The sequence below is a fragment of the Lonchura striata genome, chromosome 1, assembly GCF_046129695.1.
Source record: "Lonchura striata isolate bLonStr1 chromosome 1, bLonStr1.mat, whole genome shotgun sequence".
Classification (NCBI taxonomy): Eukaryota; Metazoa; Chordata; class Aves; order Passeriformes; family Estrildidae; genus Lonchura; species Lonchura striata.
In genome coordinates, this window is record NC_134603.1 from 58,112,855 (window position 1) to 58,135,478 (window position 22,624).

The 22,624-nt window shown below is 40.7% G+C and overlaps 1 long non-coding RNA gene across 1 annotated transcript; it reads right to left on the bottom strand.

The window, feature by feature from the left end:
• Positions 1–2,447: 2,447 nt before the first annotated feature.
• LOC144247434 (uncharacterized) lies at positions 2,448–21,203 on the bottom strand. Its single transcript, XR_013341149.1, has 2 exons — positions 20,992–21,203; positions 2,448–2,886 (listed from the first exon to the last, which is right to left on the bottom strand). It is a non-coding gene; the product is annotated as an uncharacterized LOC144247434 (long non-coding RNA).
• Between the last annotated feature and the right edge of the window lie 1,421 nt (positions 21,204–22,624).

Genomic DNA, 22,624 nt, shown 5'->3' on the forward strand with positions numbered 1-22,624 from the left:
TAAACTGCATGAATACATGCAGATGTGTGTGTGTAGTATGCTCATATAGCCCATATTTTGATGTTTGAATTTTACTATATTTGCACCTGGAGTTTGCATAGAAAATGTGTAATATATGAGTATTCTTTCAACTGTATATGATATTTACCTTTGCAGGACCTACTCATTTCTATGCAAACTTGCCCAGTGTAAACAGATTAGCTCCTATTCAGCAGAGGAACTGTTTTTAGTTGTCTGTAATCCCCTGGCTGTCCAGACCTTCTCAGACACCAATCATTATCTCTAAAACCCCTCCTAGATCCTCCAGTATCAGATCCAGACCAGCCACAGTGTAGGACAGGTAGCTTTGTTGAAAAAGCCACGGGGAGAACTTAAGCATCATGGCATTTTCCAGTTATAATATTTATATCCCCAGTCCATGAAGTTGATTTTGGTAGACTCTGGCTTCTCTTTGCAAAACATTAGCTCTGTAAGTGAGCCAGTAGGTATCTCAGAGATGTTGACACTGGATGAAAAAGCCCTTTACAGCTATGGTCCATCAAAAGTCACTGTTCTGGCAAGCACGGCCAGCCAAGTAGGCAGCCACCCTGGTACTTTCTACCTGGGCTGGTAGAAAGTACTTCTTCCTTCCTATCTTCCTTCACACATAGCATTGCCAACAGTGCCAGAAGCAATACAACAGCAGCCCTGGGGACTGGAGTATGGTGAAAGAGGAGCCTGGAGAAGGGTCTGTGAGCTGCCTATGAGCAGGAGTCACGGAATTCAGTCACTTTGATTTAATGCTTTTCTTCAGTGTAGTCCATCTCTTCTCATGAATGACAGATGAGGACTTCCTCTATTCAAACTATTGTGAACAGTGGGATAAGTCTACCTCAAATGTACTGGCCTGCTGAAGACATTTGCTTGCCAAGCAGTTTTCCATCTTTCAGGTAAGTGAACTTCCCAATTAGCTCCTGAGCATGGTATTTACATTCAATTAATGACACTATCTCCAGCTGCTGCACTTCAAATTTGATGACATTGTGTGTTGTCAGAAATGTGAACAGAATAAAAAGCAAACAAAGAGAACAGAAGGCACACAGAATTAGCAATTACTGTTTGATGAATACAAAGTGAAAACACCAGCTATAAAGGCTGAAAAAGTTGTGCTTACAGTTTTTTAACAACTTGGAATTAAATTTTACTCAATGAGCATCTGTTATCAGTTGATTTTCCCCCACACTCCAAAAGCTTCAGTCAAGATAGTTTGCCCACTTCTGGGGCCAAGGCTGAGGAAAAAAATCTATCACTGCTTTTCTTCTGCCTGATGTAAAGTACCAAGACCTTCTACCAGCTCCAGCAGCCTCAGATTTGAAGTAGGGACTTTGATTTTCTTGCAGACAGTTTGTGCAGCAGAAATCTGCATTTTTATTCCCATGAAAATCCAGGCAAATTTTTCCAATAAATAAAAAAGTGATGATTGTACTTGTTTGCTTTGCACAGACCAAGGCCAAAGTTCCTGCCTGTGGTTATTCCCCAGCACTTGGGACAGGGAAGCCACCAAATGCCTTGGGGCACTCAAGCCCAAGCACCCCAGGGTGACCATGCTCCATGCTGCTGGTCACGTCCATGAGGATGTCCTGCTGGGCAGCAGGAGATCCCCTGGAGCTTTGTAAATAGCCTTTCTCCAGCATCTCACCCTTTCCTACAGCATTTATAGCAAGCAACAGGGAATAGCTTTTCTGTGAATTGGAAGACAATAAAACTGCTGAACAGCAATAAAACAAGTGTTAGAAAATGACATCAGAGAAGAGCCAGTTGCAGTAAGATGCTGTAGACATGCTCTTCATCTCTCCTGGTCTGCCACAACAAAATTTAAATGTGGCTTTGGGTCATTCCTTCAAGCTGTAAAAAACATTATAGTCATCTTCTAACTTATGGTGAGTGGTGGCAGAAAGAGGGGTTATACTGTGACTGGTTTGGACTACACATTAATTTCAGAGTGATTCCAGGGATAGAATTAAAATGGCATAGTATTTCTAGGATATCTGGGTAAACTTGATTCTTATCTTAGAGTCTGTTTTAGCTCCGTGGCATCCTGTGTCCACAGCTATTAGACATAACATAAAAATCCTGCAAGATACAAAATAGTCCATTCCCTGGAGTTGAGCAAAGAAGTTAAGAACTCAATGGAATACTATATCTTTTTGGGTGGAGTTATGAGAATGACTCTTTTAAGAAATTCAAGGAGCCAGATAAGTTCAGTCAGAGCTATGCACTGTTCTCTCCCCCAGTATGTGTCTACTGGTGGCAGACAGAAGAGCAACCTCCCTGCTCCTGATGATCATTCTCAGTTTTCAAAACACCCAGCCTGGGATAGCCCAGCCAGCTGCCACGGAGTGTTGGAAAGCACTGCCTAGAGTGGGCAGGTCTCCGGTGTCAAAAATCAAAAAAAAAAACCACAACCCTTGGAAAGCATCTGAATGTTTATTGAGGGCAAGAGCCAGCAAAACACCAAGCTGACCACAGTGCTCTGCCAGTGCAGCTTCCAGCTGGGCACTGGGCCTCCCCTCTGGGTCTGGTACTGTGGCAGTAGTCCCATCAGGGACCGTGTACTCTTTGTAGTGGCTGTCTGCTGGCACCGAGCACGGGAGCAGCTGGAACAGAGTAGGCACATCGTATTCTGGCTGGTCCAGTGCTGGATGCAGGCAGAACAGAGCCCATGGAAGCAGAAAGGCACACAGGCTGAGTCCTTGACATCTTCCAGGATGAGGGGGCATTGATGGGCTGCCTGTGGCAGCTGGCTCATGCTGCTTGCTGTTCCTTGCTCCTGCAGGTCTGGCTCAATGTTGCCCAATGCCAAGTCCTGCCAAGAGAGTCATGCAGAGTGCTGGAGGTTTTCTGGAGCTGTGAAAAGAGGAGCAGAGAAAAGCCCAGAAAGATGTGGGGTAAGCCCACATGGATCTCCTCAGCAGCACCCCAGTTTCCAAGCCACCCAGGGTGAGATGCCTGGGGAAAACTGTGGTAAGTTGGCAGGAGGGACCTGAGAGGAGAGATGGAGCCTCCAAGCCCCCAAAGCACCGTGCTCTTCACCAGACACCGGCTGGATTGATACAGGGCATGTGCCTTCAGGAGGTGGTCAGAAAATCTGGGCAATGTTCAGTGTTACTGAAATCCCTGGCGCTCTTCACGTTATGTCTGGTCCTGGGGCAGGCACCAAGGATTCTACACAGCCCTGCACAGCTGAGTAGAGGAGCTAGAAGTGCTGTAAGTGGGTTTGAACCTCAGGGTCAATGTGTGATATGGGGCCAGTGTACTAAAGATGGAGACCTGGAAAATAGGCAGCCCCACACTACAGTGGGGAAGCCCTGGTGAGCTCCTGAGTACCAATGGAGCAACTCAGCTCTTCCAAGGGCTTTACTGGGAATAGAAGTTCCTGACCCTTGTCACTGAAGGAAAAGGCTCTGAGATTACAGTTAAGGTTGGAAGGGACCTCTGGAGGTCACCATGTCCAAGGTCCCCACTCAAGCTAGGTCAAGATGTGCAAATACAGGTGTTAGAGAGAATTTACTTGAGAGTAAAGAAGTAGAGTTATATATGTTCTTTTTGGTCCTCATGATGCCAGTCTGCAATTAAGTGGTCAACAAAAAATACAATTAATTGTTTTACTGGAAACAGGTCCTGCCATATTCAGTATTCATCCTTCATGAGCAGCAGCAGTTGTATGCTGTATGTGTTAATGAATTCTTCATCCACCAATGCTGAAGGCTGTGAACATTCTCAGTGTAAATTTGAAATAGGTTAACACTCACCCCGAGTAACTGGTTTTCCCACTTTTCTCTGTCTTCTGCTCTGTTACTACTTGCCCTGTTACTACTTCCATACAGAACTGGTAAGAGCCAGCCTTCCTTGCCTGGGTAACCATTGGCAATACTCAGCACCTGATGTGATCACTCATATCTAAAAATATATGTTTATCAATTATTTCAGTGATAACAGCTATTTGTGTTTCTGCTACTACCTGAACTTCCATAGCCTGTGAACCTTATTTTCAGGCTTCTGTAAATAATATTCTTAGTAGCTATTAAAATTATTAATATTTACATTATTATTTTTGAAGTTATTACCTCTGATTGCCACTTCAGAACTTAGTGAAGAACTGTGAAATATACAACTTCTAAACATTTCTATTTTCTATCTACTCTAGAAGACCAGTAATTCAGTAACCTTTTTAATAAATGTAAATGGATCTCTCATTATCTGCTCTCTTGAGACTTTGAAAGTGTTAGGATTCTTAGGTCCAACCTTACCTATTCCAAAAATCCTTGTGTCCCTATATGCCTTTCTGTCTTCCTTGGGTCCCTGATGACTCTTTGAGACATGATGCATATAAGAACTCTTCTTGTCTTCATTTGTTTCAATGAAAACTCCAAAAAGGAAGATTCTTAGTGAGGAATAAATGTTACATTTCAAAGGACTTTTCTAGATTTTACAACCCCAGAAATTAAGACTTTGAAAAAACACTATACTTTTAGGAAAATGGAGCTGTATCAACCACATCTTTTGTGAAGTGGTTGTTTTGTTGTATCACAACCAAACACTGCCTATTCACTAATCATAGCTTAAGGCTCTTTAAAAACATTTTTAATCTTTTCCCTTATTGATCTGTTTAGGCTTTGAATTAATGCCAATATACTCTGATTTTCATCAGTCACAAAGCCTACAAACTCATAAACTGAGAATCTTGGATAAATCACTTGACTCTAGAAATTGAAGCTTTATGTTTAAAAAAAGTAGGCCTGCAAGTAAAGGCTTGTAAACTAAAGCAGAAGGAAAGTTTATTACTTATTTCTAATCAAATTCAAGGAGTAGACAAGAAAATTAAGTGGGAAAACTAGATTAGATACTTTAAGTCTTTCTTTTTCCTGTAAGAACTCTTGGTAGACAAGAGGAGGCTTATTTGTAACTGAAAGTATAATTTAATTGTTTAATCTTCCCTATTGTAGTTCTACTGAGAGTTTGTGCTAGCCATGGAACATGGGTGTCTTGGAGGACACGTAGGACAATGGAAATTGTATGGCAATTCCTAAAAAAAAGTAAAGCAAGGCTTCTTACTTCATGTAGAAGTACAGAAAACCTAAGCTCACTTCTCTGGAAATGGAAAAACCTCTTCCTTTTGGTTGTTTTTTTAGAATTTATAACATTCAGAAGAAGGCTTGAATTTAATGACAGCAGAAGGGATCATATCAACCCTACACAGTGCTACCTGCTGCCTCAGATCTGCTTATACTCCATTTTGAGGGGGATTGATCACCACATAAAAATCAGTCCTGTGAATTATGACTTTGCTTCAAAACTGTTTTGTGGTTATCTAATGCTTCCCACTACATTGCAGTGTTGCAATGACGGACATTTTACCCTGAACGAAAAATAATGAAAAGTAGCTGGAAATGCAGTTTCTTTTTCTTTGTTTCCAAAACAATATAAATTTATTTTCTCTATTCATAACCTAGCTTGTTCAGCTGATCTTTACAAAGAACAGATATAAGTTTTCATAGTGCTTTTGTGTACATCATGCATCACTTTTTACATAGCTACAGTGACATAATATAAAATGGGAAAACAATGCTCACAAGCTTACCAACTTTCCCCGATAACCAGCAAATTTGGCTGGACATTTAGTGATTTTCTTTCCAGTGCCATATGTCAACAAACTATGACTCATACCAAATTCACATAGCACCTAAGAGGATAAGATTAACTCTGGCTGAAGCCAAATAACTCAAAGTCTTTGTGTGTGATCAGGAAACAGATTCAACACAATTTTTTGTTAGATTAACATAGCAATGAAGGGGCTACAGCAGGCAGAGGAATGAGCTGTTGGTTGGATATGCCTTGTGGTTTCTGAGAACTGACAAAATGTCTTTCAGAGCCTATGGGTATTACCACAGAATCAGTAGTTCATGGCAAAAGTCCTACTGACTTAACTGAACTACTGCTGACTGGATGGATGTTCCCAGATATTTAACTGCTGACTTACCTGGAATTTATCCTGACAGGTCAGCCTGTAGGCACTGATCCTGAACAACACAGAAGAATTTACAATAGCTATATTGGCTATGCAGTACGTGTTGTGTACTGCAAGCATAATAATAAAATTGTGTTACATTGCACAATAACCATAAAGAACATACACATGAAACCATAGTATTACTAACTATTGAGAGTTAACAATTTTTAATTTTTCTCCATTGTTCCATTCCAGTAAAATAGGAGTAGCCTATTAGTTCAAGAAACGCACCATTTTTGTAGTGTAGCTGCAAAATATTTTAGGGTTTCATCACAAAATTAAAGAGAATGTGCATACTAGCTTAAATTATCATATACCAAATATACAAGCTATACAATACTTCTTAATGCAATTCTTAGCCAGTAAGGAGAAAATATTAAGACTATTAAAGAAAATCACAGTAGTTTTATCTAATGTACAGTCCCCTGCTAATTTCCTGAAATACAGTCATCCATCTTTTCAATTAGTAAATACTTTACTAATGCAGGAGTATTTCACCAACACAATTCTTTTTTTCACCCACAACTTTTGCTGCTATTGTTTCCACAATGAAGCCATGCAGCCAGCAGTCACTTGCCCTTATCTGTGATGCTGTGTACCTCTGTGAGGCAGAGGGAAAAGGGAGTGTGCAGGAAAGTGAAGTTTTTTGTCTCCCGCTGCTGTTCTCCTGATGGCTCCAGGATCCTTGGAGGCCACGATAAAAAGATTAAATTCCGTCTCCTCTCACCCTCTGAGTATCTAGATAGGCATTATATAAATACACAGAGATTGAAGCTTATTAGGTGACAGCATTGTAAAAAAGAATATTGTAATGGGGTTCATTACTAAGGGGGTCATTCAGATTAACTTTTTCGCCTCAACTTCTGCCTGGCAGTTACAAAAAATGAAAACTACACTACCAATTACTGAACAGGCATCTGATTAGTTTTATACCATACATTTAAATATTTTATTTGCAATTGTGGCTGATGTGTTATGTCTGTTTTCTAAAGTAGTACCTGGGAATACCCTACCTCTTTATGATTAAAGACTGCTAAGAATTGCTTAGCTTTGCTACTAGAGCACCAGGAGCAGAGTGTTTGGCAAATGTAAATTGTTGTTTCACTGAAACATATTCGTGCAGAAAGTTGCAACAAACAGGTACTGAAACTAGTCAGCCCCACTTATAGACACTCAAATGGGGTTAGAAAGAACACAAGACACATATGTGCTGAAAGCATATACCTCCAGGATTATTGTGGCAGCATGAAAAGCTAAGGCTATATCTTTACAGCATGGTACTGGGGATGCATCTGCAATAGTTGAGACATTTGAAGCAGCATGTTCTGGCTCAGAACAGATATCATGCTCCCTCAGCCCACAAACACTTCATACTGTATAGACAAAAGCTCTGTTAAAAAAAATAATTAACTTCAGTTTAAGAAGTGATCAGCATTCACAGAAACTGTGCCAAACAGCTTTGCTCCAGCTTTGCTCAAAAGCCTATGCTGACTCTGTATGGGACCTGTCACTTTTGCACAGTGCAGGGAGGACAATCTATGTTTCCTAAATTTATGGGCCAGACTACCTGAATGTCTGTGATTCAAATTGCCACTGCTACAACCTGTCATAGTTTCATTGCTGACTTTTGCTCTCTTGTTCATACTGCCTTTGACCTCAATGCCTAGACCTTCATTTGCTAAACTCATATTTATAGGTAAAGCACCAACAGGACAGCACAAGGTCAGTGCAACAAAACTGTGTCAGAGAAACATATGCAAAGCTACCCAGCACATCTTTGCACTCACCGGGATACGTAGCCCTACAACAAAATCTGGAAATGCATGGGACTTGCCCACGCACACGCCAGGTTGTCATACTCATCTCCATACCCCACTTCTCTTCTGCTTTGCAGGCACCAGCCACAGCAATTACTCAGTCTCTCCTGAGCAGCTGTTCTCAGTGTGTATTTAGCTGCACAGGTTGCCAAGAATTTTAAACCCAGAGACCTTTTGCTATGCTTGCACGACAGAAGGTTTGTTATAGAAAGCCAGTGTGTGCACACCCACCCTTTCAGCTTCCACGGTATCCTGATATTGCAAACTGCTTTTGGACCTGAGAAGTCATGGGAGAGACAAACTACTCCTATGAAAGTAATCTGAAGTTAACACATCCCACACTCACAGCCAGCACTGCCAATATCAAACAAAGGGTAAATGAAAATAAATGAAAGGGAAGTATGTTGTAAATGAAATATGTGCAGATTTTTTGTAAACAACAGTTAGGGACTTTCCAGAGATGTAAAACAGGATTACCTTTTTCCTGAAGAAACTAATAAACAAGGGCATAGAAACACTGGAGGATTCTTATGCACAAGATACCAGTAGAAAGTCACTGGAAATTATTTCATTAAATGTAAAGAAAAAATATTTTTTATCATCAGAGGGAAAGTTGTTAGATAACCTCTGAATGCAGGCAAATTATCTTTCACCCGAAATTACCCTTGCAAAATTTGTCATCACATACCATATTATTAACTGCCATGTTTAAGAGGGAAAGAACTTCTAGCTTTAAAATTCTACTAATTTAAAATTAATCAGTGATCATCAGCTGCAATAGCAAAGGCCATGGCAATGCTGTAAAATAAGTACTTTCCAAGACTGCAAGAGAGATGTCCTGCAGAAACCTGAAGGGAACTGCACAACAATGGTGCTGTTCTGTACCTTCTCTAGGGCATACACAGACATCAGAATCTGTCTTCTGCAAATTGATTTGAGTTACCAACCTCACTGCTTTCCTTGGTTTCATCTAGGATATCAACTTCTGATATGGTAAAAAATATTTACAAAAATGCTTTATGTGTATGAAAATTATTATTAAAGGCAACTCATTCTTGCTACAAAAAAACATGTATATTTATTGCTGTTACTTTAAATACTTTTCATCTTAAGGTACAGACTGTTTCCCCCTGGGTTTTAGAGGAAACACTCTCCCAAAATTGCCATTAGCTCATATTAATCAGCAGCTTATAAATGGACCATTTGTGTGACTGAACTGCTGCAGTATCTGCTGCCATACTGGAAAGAAAGTTTGATGGCATTTTTATCATCTGTGTCCCTGGGAGGTGATGGCTTGTCCTAGTTCACTCTGAGCTCCTGCCAAGGCCTGGGATGACAGCCTCAGAAGAGAATAAATCCCAAAGGAAAAAAATATTGCTGGGCTCTTTTTGTACATGATTGATTTGATAGTTTGGAGCATGGAAACATATTCCTTTGTGTATTACTAGCAGAAAATTAATAGCCCCTTTCTTTTGCCACAAGAGAGTTAGGAGCTTGCCTCATGGATTCTGCCCCCTTTCTCAGCTTAATTAGCAGTAATGAGATTAGATGAGAAGCACTTTGGATACTAAACCTTAGATGATGATTAATGCTTTTGGGAAATTTCAGCATGGTAATGTTTTAGACTCTCCTCCAAAACATCTCTCATGTGCTCGCCCGTCTCCAAAACATCTCTGATTCTGTGACATGCAGTGGCACGCTACTCATCCATTGGAGCTGCTGAATTTTGCAGTTGTGTATGCCTTGCCTTGTAGTACTCTGACACAGGTAAATAAATATCCACTGAACACACTGAACAGCTTTTTTCTTGTATTTATCTAAAGCTTTTGTGGGCTGTTCTTGTTCCCTGACACAGGAGTTAATCAATGTGCCAAGCAAAGCTGCTTTGACACTCACTGATGAAATGTAAAGCTGTAAAGTACTTAGGAGTTGATCCAACTTCCCTGGTTTAAGGAAGGCTACTGCATGCCTTAAGTCAAAATGTCTGTAGGAGAACAATTATTGCCTTTAAGGGACTGAAATCATGCAGTATTTCTTAAATGCAGTTACAGAGAGATACTGACACAAAATAGGGTACTATTCAGTAAAAAAAGTTAATTTGGCCAAAATCTATGTGATTTTTTTTTTTTTATGTTTTAAATGAGGGTTTGTATGTACTTGAAGATGTAAGTTTGAACAGATAGGTTTTAAGCAAGTGTGAGAATGAAGCTTGGTACCTACCCTGTCTCTCAGATGTGTTTTGGATCTGCTGAGTTTACATCAGGTCAAACAGTTCTTACATAGTCAACCCTGCAAAGCCTGCCAGAGAGCTGTCAAATTAGGGGGGTTTTGTTGTTTTTTTTTTTTTTTTTAAGATCTTCATTAATTAAGTTCCCACAGGAGGAATGTTTTCCATTTTTCAGCACCAGCAATTGTATCCTACTTGTTATTAAGCCATTTATACTGAAAACAGTGAAGTGGCTTGAGGGTTTCTGCCTGGCTTCCTGATTACAAATAACATTGATTCTCATCCCAAGTGCACCTGAAGTAGAAAAACAATTTGTTGTGAGCACCTTAGTTTATGGTTCTTTCCTACAGTAGGGATTTTTAAAGACAAAAATTCCCAGTCACTTCAAGTAAAACTGAGAAGATACATAGTTAATGTGCTGTTGAAAAAAAGTGAGCTGCCCTTAAGTTTTGTATTGGCAATATATCCAAAATTAACATTTAGAGATGTGATCTCATTAGAGAGAAGGTAAAAGATCTAATTATAGGTGGGCTTTTTTATATCAGTTTTGTGATGCTAACAACTCTAAAACACGGAAATAATTTATTTTAATTTCTAAAATATGCATTATTGATTTCAATTATAGCCTAGCTGCAAATTTATTGACACAGAAGAAACCATTCTTGTCATGTGCAAAAGAAGAATTGTTCTTTAATATAATTTAAATCCTCAGAGAAACTTGTTCAAATACTTAGTGATTTGCAGATGTTGCTAAAATGATGTTAATTATTTTTCAGATTCTGCAGCCTTCTAGCTTTGGGAGACATTTTTGCTGTGAGTGTTGCATGTTCATATAGATATCTCATGACCACTGAGACTGAAATTTGAAATTAACAGGATGGTGGGAGGTTTTTCCAATTGTGATGACCACAGTACACAGGATATGCAGAGTATCTGGCCACTATAATGTCCTTCGTTCCTCCACCTCTTTAAATATTTGTTAACACTGTCTTTCTGCACATGCTGAATATTCTGTGAAGAAAACAAGTAAAATGTGTGGGGAGGAAGATGGGGGCAGAGGGAGAGGCAGATGACTAAAGGAGCAAGCTGGAGGGTAGAAATGAGATGATTTCTAATGACTGCAGGTAGACCGCTGGTCCCTGGCCTGAGGCAGGACATGGAGAAATTTCTGGTGGTGACAGATGACAGTGGGAGAAACTGGGTTTCACAAAGGACTGAGGGGAAGGTGTGTGAAAAAGGGGCAGACATGAAAGCTGAAGGTTGTGGTGGGGACCTTTGAGCACATTGTAACTTGCAAGACCTGGGGATCCCCTTTGGTGATGCCCTCCAAGGCTGAGGATGTCACCAATAGCAACGTTGAGGTAGGATGCAGCAAAACTGGGAGCAGTGAGGAAAAAGGGATTTGGGAGGGGCTGTTTACCTGAGTGGAGATAGGAGGAGGTAGGGAAAGGGATCTAAGAGGGAAGTTAAAAAGGTGATTGAGAAAGCAAAAAGGAAAGGATAAGAGAGAGGAAGATAAGATATAGAAACACTGTTATCTGGAGGTAGTTGCAGAGCAGCTTGTCCACAGGCTCACAGCACCATTCAGGAGGTCTCAGCCCAACCTCCTGCTCACAGCCCTGAGGTCAGACTTAGATCCTGTTGGCTTTGTCCCGTTGAATCTTGAAAAACTCGGGATCATCAGTGCCAGGATGCCTAAACTATTATCAGTTGTCTCACACACACCAAATTTCATGCTGCACCCACAGCCTGGATGGCTGGAGGCAGTGGGGTGCTTCCCCCCTCCAAGAAGCTGGACACCTTGGGCATGAACCTCCCTTACCAAAGCTGCACATTATGGCAATACAACCCTCCAAAAATGTGTTTGGCATGTCTCCAATGACTATTTGAAAGCATCTCATCCTTTCTGCCCCTCCTTGTCCCCGTATCTTAGGTCATCTGATGGACACAGAGACAGGGCAGGGGCTGTTGGAGGTAAGTGACCATACAAATCAGGATCAATCAAAAATTTGCCACCGTTCAACTCTAGCACTTTGCATCAAGCCTTTCCTGCAAAACTATGGATAACATATAAGAAAGTGGTTTTAACCAGGATACAAGCCATTTATGCAAACCAGGCTGTCTATCCAGTATTTCCACTTTAATAAATTGTGACCAATTCTCAAGTTAACTCATTAAAAACTTTGGTACCTAATCATATAATCATTCAGTTCTCTGCATTTGTCAAATTAATCAGGACTAGAGAGGCCCTATTTCCTTATGTTTCATTTTTGATTGACTGTTTACATGAAAAACTTTGTGATCTCAATGCTATCACCTCATCCTCTGGCAGCAAACTTTGTGATTTAACCTCAGGAAATATAATTGTGTAGCCATAAGGCAATAAAAGACCTAAAGAGGTCAGGGAGTCTAGGTCCCACATCAAGACTAGGAAAAATTACATGTAAAAATAAACTTCCTAACCTGAAGACCTTTGGCTGTTGTAGCTCCACAACTACCCATGCAGGCTCTTCCACCACTTCATATCCTTGGGATGTTACTGCAGCATGGTTGGACCTGCAGTCCCCAAATGTTCTCTGATCCTGCCCTGTGCAGTGACAGTGCTCACTGACTCCTGCTCAACTGCACCACCTTTCTTTTATCACTGTGATAAAAGTCATCCCTATCTTAAATTTCTCAACATTTTTTAATTCTAACTTTGTTCCCCTCTGCTCACATCTTCTTGTGGCCAAAGAAAATACATGTAAAGGACACCTTGAGCTAGGTGTAAATTATCTGCTCTCTAATATGGTGTGAGACACCAGTGAAGGTGTGGCTGGTTCTCTCCATGTCATCCTCCCACAGGCATTCTGTGTCCACTCAGATTCTGCTAGTGCTCTGATGCCCTTCAGGGCATTCTTTAATGAATTTCCCTTTGTAGCTATCTAGTTATTTTTACAAATAGTGTCAAACTTAGTATTCCTGAAACCTTTTTCCCACTGCCAAATTCATTTAACAATAGCCAATAATTTCATAATTATTCAGGGGAAATAAAACAGACTTCTGATCCCAAAAGTAACAATTCTCTAAAAAATAATAAAAGGTTGGTTAAGGCATTTTGTGCCCATGTTAGTTAAATAATTTCTTCATTGTCTTAGAAAAATTAGACTAATGTACTCCTGTTTCTCCTCTAATTTTCAAGCCATTTCAAAGCATAAGAACTCTTAAAGTAGTGTCTTGAGCTTGGGAAAGATGAGATATTTTCTAAGTACTAAGAAAACAACTGATGGAAGAGTTACCTGTTCCATCCAAAAATATGCTATGATACTCAGTTTAAGAGGTAGCTGTTTTCTATCCAGAATATGTAGAGGTGTATTTAGTGCAAAGCTTTGTTTCTAATTTTAAAATGTTCCTTTGAAGGTAGATTTTTTGATGGTTGATGTGTGGGTTTGTTTTGTTTTGTTTTGGTGGTTTGGGGCTTTTTTTGCTTAATTGGTTGGTTTGGTTGATTGCTGGGTTTTTTTATTTTTTTCATGGTAGAGAGTGCTGTTATTTTCACTGTGACTTCCAGACTACAATAAGCTTCTGATTCTCTTTTCTTCCCCTCCCAAAGTGTCTGTTCAAAAGAAGGAAGAAACAACTACCTGTACTGTGCCAGCACTTTAGATTTGTACAATAATCTGTAGTTGACATATTTCATCACTAGAGGGAAATGATTACAGTGCTCTTCTCAGCAATGCTGGTAGGCACACTCTTCTCTAGAGTTGCAAAATGTGCAACTGGTTTCAGCTGGGATGCAAAAGTCAGCAGCTGCCCCAGGCCCTGCTCCACCCCTAACATCCCTGAGGGTGATCTACATTCTTACAAGAAAGAAAAAAAATGAAAGAGAAATGCTAACAAGGGAGCAAACCTGATTATCAGTGCTGTCTCTTTGGGATTTATAGTACATTTTACCTTTGACTTAATTTGCTATAAGTCAAAGTGAGTCAATGAGAGAATTTCTAGTGTAAATCTTTAATTTCAAGCTAAATTTTTTTTTTCTGTCTCCAGAAACACCATTTACACTGTTTTTACAGTGACCTTCTGAGGTGAAGCACTGCAAATAAGTATTCCATATGTATCTGGTATTATTTAGGTATTCAGTCAAATACTCATCTTTAATGGAAGAGTTGCCACAATTCAATTCTTACTTTTTTTTCCTTTTTAAATAGTTCTGTGTTCCTTATCCTTCAAATATTTAACCAAATTATCAAGATAATTCAAACACTGAACTTGATGCTATGAATGAAAGAAATAATAAAGAAATTTCTGAGTGATGTCTGGATAGACAAATCCTTACTTTTCCCTCCATGTTTTCAGAGATTTTGTTTTGCTTTGCTCTCCTCTCCATTGCAGTACTACACACCAGTAACTACTTTGATGCTCTGGCATCCTACTCACAGATGCTGAAAGATGGAATAAATCTTTGCATTGTCACAGGGTTACATTGACATATACTGGGATCACCCTAAGCTCTGATCAGGCTTCTATATAATTTCCCAATTATATTGTTCCTTTAACCCACTGCAAAGTAATTTTCATCTTCTTACACAACTTTCTTTGAATGTAGTTGAGGGTTAGATTACAAAATTTTCAGGCTTCACAGATGACTGCCTGAACCTAAGCCTCATTAAACCCTCAGAGATCAGACTGAAGAAACACTTGCTGTAATTCTAGTTTTGAACAGCTGTCAAAATCCATCCAACTTTCAGTTTCTTATCCTATTCCAAAAAACTGGAGTAGCTCTGTGTTTGCATGTTGAAAAACCAACACTCAGTAATACATCATGTGCCCTAGGAGGCTTTTTCTCCTAATAGTGTTTTATCTCCTAGGAACAAATACTTCAGCAGACATATTATGGCCATTTAAAAATGGCTTAGATGGGTTTTAGATTCCATTCCTAGATAACAGCCACTAGCAGAGAGAAGAACAAGATGAAGGAAAACAGGAATAGAGGGAGGAAAATAAAAATATTAGGGAGATTGCAATCAGGTTACCAGCAACAGTTGATCAAGTCACACTGGTGGAGACACCAACAACCTTCCTCCACACTGGCTTAGGCCACCACCTCTGTCTTGTTGCTGTGGGTCCCTTTTTGCTGTGCAGGCAGGCAAGACTTCTAAATTTACATGTTTTGGAGTGAGAAATAAAAAATAAATAAGAATTCAGGACTGTTTCTAAATATTTTTCCCTCCAAAAAAATAAGTATCTTGGAAAAAAGAAATTTAACTTGCAGAAATCTTAGAATAGTGGCCCTTTACTCACATGGGTTGGCTGCTCTGTATCTGATTTAATTGCTTTCAATGCTTTAGAAATGAATTCAGAATTTAAAATTTAAATGCTCTAGAATAGCAAGATAAATAATTTTCTCTAGGCACTGATTTAACCAAATGACAAAATTCATAGTGATGCTTTTGGTATGAAACTTACATCCTTAGCCTGGAGCCAAGGAGTAACCTCTTTCAGTATTGTTTGCAAACACATGTGCACATGTACACACAAACTCATAGAAAAATCTCAGCCAGAAGGATCCTCCTGATCTCATCTAGTCTGATCCCTGCTCAAAGCAGGGCCAACCTTGAAGTTAGAGTCAATGTTAAAATTGGATCGGATCACTCAGGGTCATGTCAAGTTCTGATTATCTCCAAGGATGGAGATATATGCTCTTTCCATAACAAACAAGTGGCTTAGATCTAGAGCACAGACAGCTCAAGGACTTAACCTTTTGGGATTTATCTGCAAAACAAATTAAGGACACTAGTGGAAGGGATCATGTAAAAGCATAGACACTTCATCCCATTCACTAGACCCAGACCTACATTTCAATTATAACATACTGCTCTGATGATTAATTTTGCTTTTTCAATTCCAGTGTTTTACGCTCACCCTAATATCATAAAAATCATAGGTATTTTTCCCCTTAGGCGAGAAAATTAATTACGTTGTATGCAATTTAAGGGTTAAACTTAAAATTGTATCAAGACAGTTCATTTTAGGTTCTCTCTCACCCATAGATGCTAAAATGCTTCTTTTACTGATTAATAGATTCTGGCAAACAGTGCAAAGTTTTATTGGAGGACTGAACTCTTTTGCACTTTTTCAATGATGAACCTTTTCAGAGAGCTATAAAAGAAATTAGTTAAGCTTTTCAATAAATTTCCTCGGGAAAAAAGTCATTTTCACCACCTCAGAATAATCAGTAAGCAAAATAATAAAATCAGTTGGTGAAAATATATGTTTGTTTCAATGTAAGTTTCAGAATGTGGCATTTGATCAGTTCCACATTTATTTTGGAAAGCTGTGCAAAATGGATATACTTTACATTATAAAATATCATTACTTAAAAATATAATTGTTTTGAGAAAAAAAACTAGCACAATGTTTTAAACATGCAAAATTTTGAATAGCTATATTAATTTTTTCAGATAGGTAGAGCCCAAGTGAAATATAGGATGAGACTGAAAAACAAAGGCTGCTGTAACTTATGTCAAAGTAATTTCAGATGTTCTTTATCCTGCCAAAGGTCTCTCTGTTCACCAGCAAAGACTGCTGAGCCCATGGAGACATTGTCCTGTATCCATTCTTCATCCATCACCATCATGACCACTGCAAAATTCTCACCTAGGAAGATGGGCTTGTCCTAATGTGTGCTGAGTAGTAAGCTGGGCTATATACCAACCTGGCACAAAGCTGACACCTCCAGCAGAGTGGGGCTAAATCCACCAGTCCCTGTCTTTCAGAGCTATTAGGATCAGCAGTATGCTTTAGAGCATTTTTCCCCATATGAGGAAAAAACTCCTTTTACCTCTCATCTCTCAGAAGAAAAGTTTAGCTGAGTTTATACCAAGGCCATTCCTGCCAGATCATGCCCTCAGGAACTTTACACAGAAGAACATCTATTTTATGGTTCCTATAATCAAGGTGTCAATCTGCTCAGCCTGGTTAATTCCTGGGAATTGTCTGGAAACACATATAGGTGCTACAGCAGCCATTCAGAAAACTGAAGTCAGATGGGAAAGGTTTTTTGTGGATATTAGAGGCAGCACTTAAACATGGTTTTTAGGCTCTTTAGTTTTGGACATCAGGCAATACTTTTGTCTGGCTTCTGACACCCTCAGCAACAGCCCACCAGCAGCAGGAATAAAAGAGGATCAAGGGCCAGGCCCCCACTGCACAGACCTAGTCCAGGCAGTTCTGTTCATCTCAGGGGTTGTGGGTGGCACTACACCCACAGCAGCAGCCAGACTACCTGGGCATATCCAGGGGCATCACTGCCCTCTGACAGCGCTCCATGGAGTGCTCACTACCTGCTCGCTCCATGGAGCTGTGGTCAAGTGAGGCAGCTTCATGATGAGATGGCCACAAGCCAGGGAAGTCACTTCTGTAACTCCAGCTGGCTTCTCTCTGCTAGCCTGGGCCTCTTGTGAATTGGAATTGCAATCAGCTCCTCTTGTCCTGCCTTCCAGGCAGAATATCTGTACATCAACACATCACTACACTGAGAAACCTGATCCTAAATCCATCCTTTAACAAGGCCTCATTTCTTATTTACCTGAATAAAGGCAAGCATTTAATCTGAACCTAACCCTAGCCTTAGCTCAGTCTGTGCCATACTGTCCTCAAGCTGTTTGCATTCCTTTTTCCTCTTGGGACATCAGAATTCAGCTATGACCACCAAAGCATTTGTTCTGTGCTCAGTCTCTAGCTTCCTAAAGCTAAAACCACAAATGCAGCATCAGTCATAATCTTACCAAAATATCACCCACTTAGAAATTGGGTTGATCAAGAAATGAAAGGGGATAAAGTTAAGAGTACAAGTTACTGAAACAATAGCTAAAATTGCTATGAATTTAATGATTTTTTCCCTTTTGCCCAACTGTATGAAAATTTACTGTCTGCAAAAACTTGGTCATCAAACCCAGAAAGGATCTCATGCTTTTTTACAAAGGATCTCATGCTTTTTTACATGGCAAGGGGATCCTGGCACATGACCCATGCTGAACTTGGGACAGAACACAGAGAAAAGAACATTATCTGTTAATGCCAGAGCAAAATTCATCTTGCTACCTCTGACAGAGGCCAGAATTTTTCAAAACAGTTCCAATTCTCTCTGCCTCTCTTTGAGGACACCATGATTTGATGGCTCCTGACACAGGAGAGCCAAAAGGGTTGGGGCTTTAAGTGTGGACCTGAGGCTACAGTGAAGGTCTGGCTTCAGGCAGGACCTCCACCACGGTGGGAGGCCACTGTCCCAGTGCCAAGGACAGGACAAGGAATGAGGTTACAGAGCCATAATTTGAGGGTTAACTGCTGGGCACCAGGGGCTGACCAGCAGGATAATTTTTCAGGACAGCGTGAGTACCCAGGTTTAAAAAAATGGGTTGTCCAGCACACCCTGCAGGCTGCAGCCCCTTGAAGCCAGCACAGCTCCTGCAGATGATGAGACACAAGGCTTTGTTTTGGCTCTGCAGAGCTTTGGGATGGAAGTTTTGCTTTGCCTGGATTTGCCTAGACCTGCACGAGGTTTTCCTTTTGCTTGGTTTGATTTGTTGCTCTAACAGGCATTTTTCTAATGACCAAGTAGCTACACTGAACTTGAAGTGCTAGCCTTCCAAAGGTATAACTATGGTTTTTATACAGAGAGTAGCAACATGCAGCTTTTGTGTGGAGCATGAAACTTTTACAATCTTTGCAGAATGATGCAGTGCTGGCCTGGTATGAGAGAAGAGGCTGCAAAGGTGGGCTCCTAAGAGGTGCTGTAGAGGAGTACAGGAACAGGATGCTGGAGACAGGGCATGGGCTGATGCTGAGCACTGCAGGGCTATAACCAGCACACCAGTGGTGAGCAACAGAACTGCTGACCTGGAAGCTGAACCACATCCATCTTAGGAGTAATGTACCATATATTGTAAATTCAGATGTAACATCAAAATGCAGCCCAATGAAGGAAGAAAAAAGCACAAAAGGTGTTGGGAAATATGAATATGACCTTAAGTGGGTCCTAGAGGAGGAGAAGGAGGAGGCAGAAACCACCATCACCATCACCATACTTATCCCATTGAAGGGGTCCAAATGCTGTTGCTGTGGACATGAATGCATACCCAGTCCCCCCAGGATGAAGCCATTAGCCCAGAGGAACAGTGGAAGAGAGAGTTGGACACCAGAGGAAAGGGGGAGGGCCTACGCCATGTGTGCACAATAATTTTGACTGTACTATTATTACTTGGCTGTAGTTTTTATTTACTTACTATTATTGAGGCTTTCCATAAATAATTTTGAAAAACAAACCTTCAGAATAATAACTTTTCTATTAGTCTGATAAGACTTCACTTACACTAATGCTAAATTCTTGGCTAAAGCTGGAGTCAGAGTTTGGTTTAAGGCTGGATTCATAGCTCAGGTTTGGAGGGTTTTTTTCCAGAGCCTGGGCTGCAACAGGGCTGTCATGTGTGGCTAAGATAAACCCATGTCATTCACTGTAAATCCCTCCACATCTGTAGATATGTTTGTTCATCTCCAACTCCAACAAAAGCATTGATCCCTGGTCAGTGACCCTATGCAGAGGCAAAGCTCAGTGACTCCGCAGGCATCCACTGACAACTTAACCTACCACCACTTTTTAACTTATCAGTTGCCTTGGTATATCCCAGATTCCAGCTGTGGCCAAGTTGTGGGTAAGGATGATGGCTCAGGATTGCACACAGCTGTAAGTAGCAGGAGGTTGGAGCTGAGTCTAACTGGTGCCACCAGCCCTCCCACAGCTCCCCAGCTGCTCTGCTGCTTCTGCCTAAATCTGGAGGCTTGGAGCTCAGTAAAGGCTGATGCTGGGCCAACAGGCAGGGAAATGGAGAGAAGCTTCCCATGGAGACCCCAGAACAGCTCAGTGTCCCCAAAGCAATCTCAGTTTTCCCTTGGGCTTCCTGCTTTCTGGTGTCTCTGAACTTGGATTAGGTCTGAAGGAATACACAACTCTGAACATTTTTCCTTCCAGTTTGGATACTGCAGCTTGACAATGGCTCTTAGGCAACATAAATAGTTAATAAACTGTGAACTTCTGAATGGGGTTGTCATGCAACAGGGTAAATTTAACTCTTTTGCCTTGGACTCTGTCCCGAGGCTGTTGCCTTCACATAGTCCAGAAGGACACAGAGTTCAAGTAAACAAAAGATTATTGGTCTGCTTGGGCAACTGAGAAGGACAGGAAAGATAAATTAAACTGCCTGGATAGCCATAAAAAGATTGATTGTTGCTACTAGTGCAGGGATAGAGAAAGGATAAGAGGTTTATCCAAGTTTTGTGGTGACAAAAGATAGAAAAGACAACAAGAACAAAGCCTTTTCCACTTGCATCTATATGAAAATTATTCAGCACGTAGATACTGAGTTAAAAAATTTGCTGAATACAGGAGGGAAAAGTTTCTTATAATTTCTTCTCTTTTTAAAAATAAATCAAAACCAAATGTAAAGACCCTGCTTACTCAAAAAAAGATCAATCACCTTATATTCTTTTCTGTTTATACTCTTCGGGTTTAAAAATAATTTTCTAAGATTAAAACATTTTTTGACTTATCATTACACTGAAAAAAGATAGATCTTAAAGGGGTTTTCTACTTTTTTTCCCCTTAAATATTTTAGCAAATAGTAATTTTTACAGAAGAAAAGACAACACTACTGTGATTCAAAATGTTAGTTTCATTATGTCTCTGCAGTTAAGCCCACAGCCTGACATAACTATACTCCTCATCCCCACAGAAAACCTTTCTGACTGTTAATCAACTTAACAAGACTCCTGCAAGGATCCCAGCATATGGTCCCTTAGCACTACTTCTCGATGCCCTGCTTCTAAGGTCGCTGAATTTCTCCTCATTACCATCTACTTGCCTGACACAGCTGATCCTGGCACATCTTCAAAAGAACCCCTCAAAGCCCTCAGGGAAGCGTTTGCTCTGAGAGCTTAGCAGCCTTCAGAGGTGTCTGTGGAAGGAGTCTTGCAAATAAAAGCCACACTAGCAGAAAAGGAAGAGTTATGGACACACAAAGAGCAGCCCTGAACCATCACCCTTGTGACCCAACCCACTACAGCCAGGTGTGTTTAAAAACCTCCAGCTGAGGCTTTTAAACCTTTGGCCACAGAGCAGTCAGCAAATGCCTTCAGCCAACACACCAGCGCTGGCAAGCATTGTGAAAACACACAATGCATGATATGAATCTTCTGCGGTGGGTGTGCAGCACTTTTTCCTCCTCTGAACCATGACTACACAAAAACAATAAAATCCACTAGGAATGTAAGCATCTTCCAAATACTCCCCTGGACACAGACCAAGCCCCTCCATGGCTCAGAGCCCTGTTATTTCAGCAAGGTCAGAGGGAGTTTGCCTGAACTTATGGTCAAGAAGCATTTGGACCAGCATTTGTTAATGGCAGCTTCCTTCTGCCTCTGCCTAACTTTCAATTAAAGGCACAGCAAAACTGGGGAAGTGGGACTGAGTGGGGTGTCTGTACAGATCCCCCAGCTGCCCCTGCCTGTGGCATGCTCTGCATCACCCTGTGGGGGACAGAAAAGCTTTAAAAAAAGAAAACATTGCAGCAGAACTCACAAAAGCTCTGTAATCCCATATGGTATAGATGTGAAGGAAAAAATTAATGAATCAGCTCAACCTCTTTGAAAATCTTTTGTTCCTTACTGCTCACATTGTCTGGCAACAGAACAGCTCTATGTTTGGTCCGAGTTCTTTGTCTTGGCTGTATTTTGGCACAGCTACAAAACCCAGATACTAGTTTTGCCCCACAGGAGAAGGCATTAAGGACTCAAAAGAATGTGGAAGGGAGCTAATCATTCTTAAGTAAAAGCGTGAACAGAAGTTTTCAAAAAGGAAATAATTGTTCAGTGCTTAGTACCCAGAGATGAGCAGCTAAGTCTGAGAATTTGAATTATAATGAGAGCCTTCCCTTTTTCAGTTGTTAACATAGATCTCCATATATGCAGCTAGATAAACAATTGGCCAGATTTCAGCAGCACAGAACAATAATCCAGCCAGGTTTTGGCATGAAGCAACCTTGGGACTGACCTTAGCTCAGTGAATCTGTTGACTTTGCGCAAGTGTTTCTAATAAATACTGTCTTACTTTTATGTCTGTGTCTCCAAGAAGTGCAGCTACCTTGGCACTAGGTCTCAAGAAAGCTGGAGTACAAATGGAAGAAGAGGGTGAAGGTGACCTTGTTTTACCAGCACAAGGCATCTCGTGAATGCAGCTTCAGTGGTACAAAATATCTTTAAACTGAGCCAATGGTGCCCATTTCAGAGGGACCAGCATGGTCAGTGCAACAAAGCACTGCCAAAATGCTCAGCATGAGGATGTCTGAGGAGGCTGCAGCTGCTGGAGCATGGTGGCTTAGCTCAGTACAGGAGCAACATGGGAGGGAGCAGTCAGACAGGAAATCTGTCACTACCCAAAGATAACTTCAGAGATCCTCTGCAACTGAAAATCAGCACCAGTGAGGACACTCAGAAAGC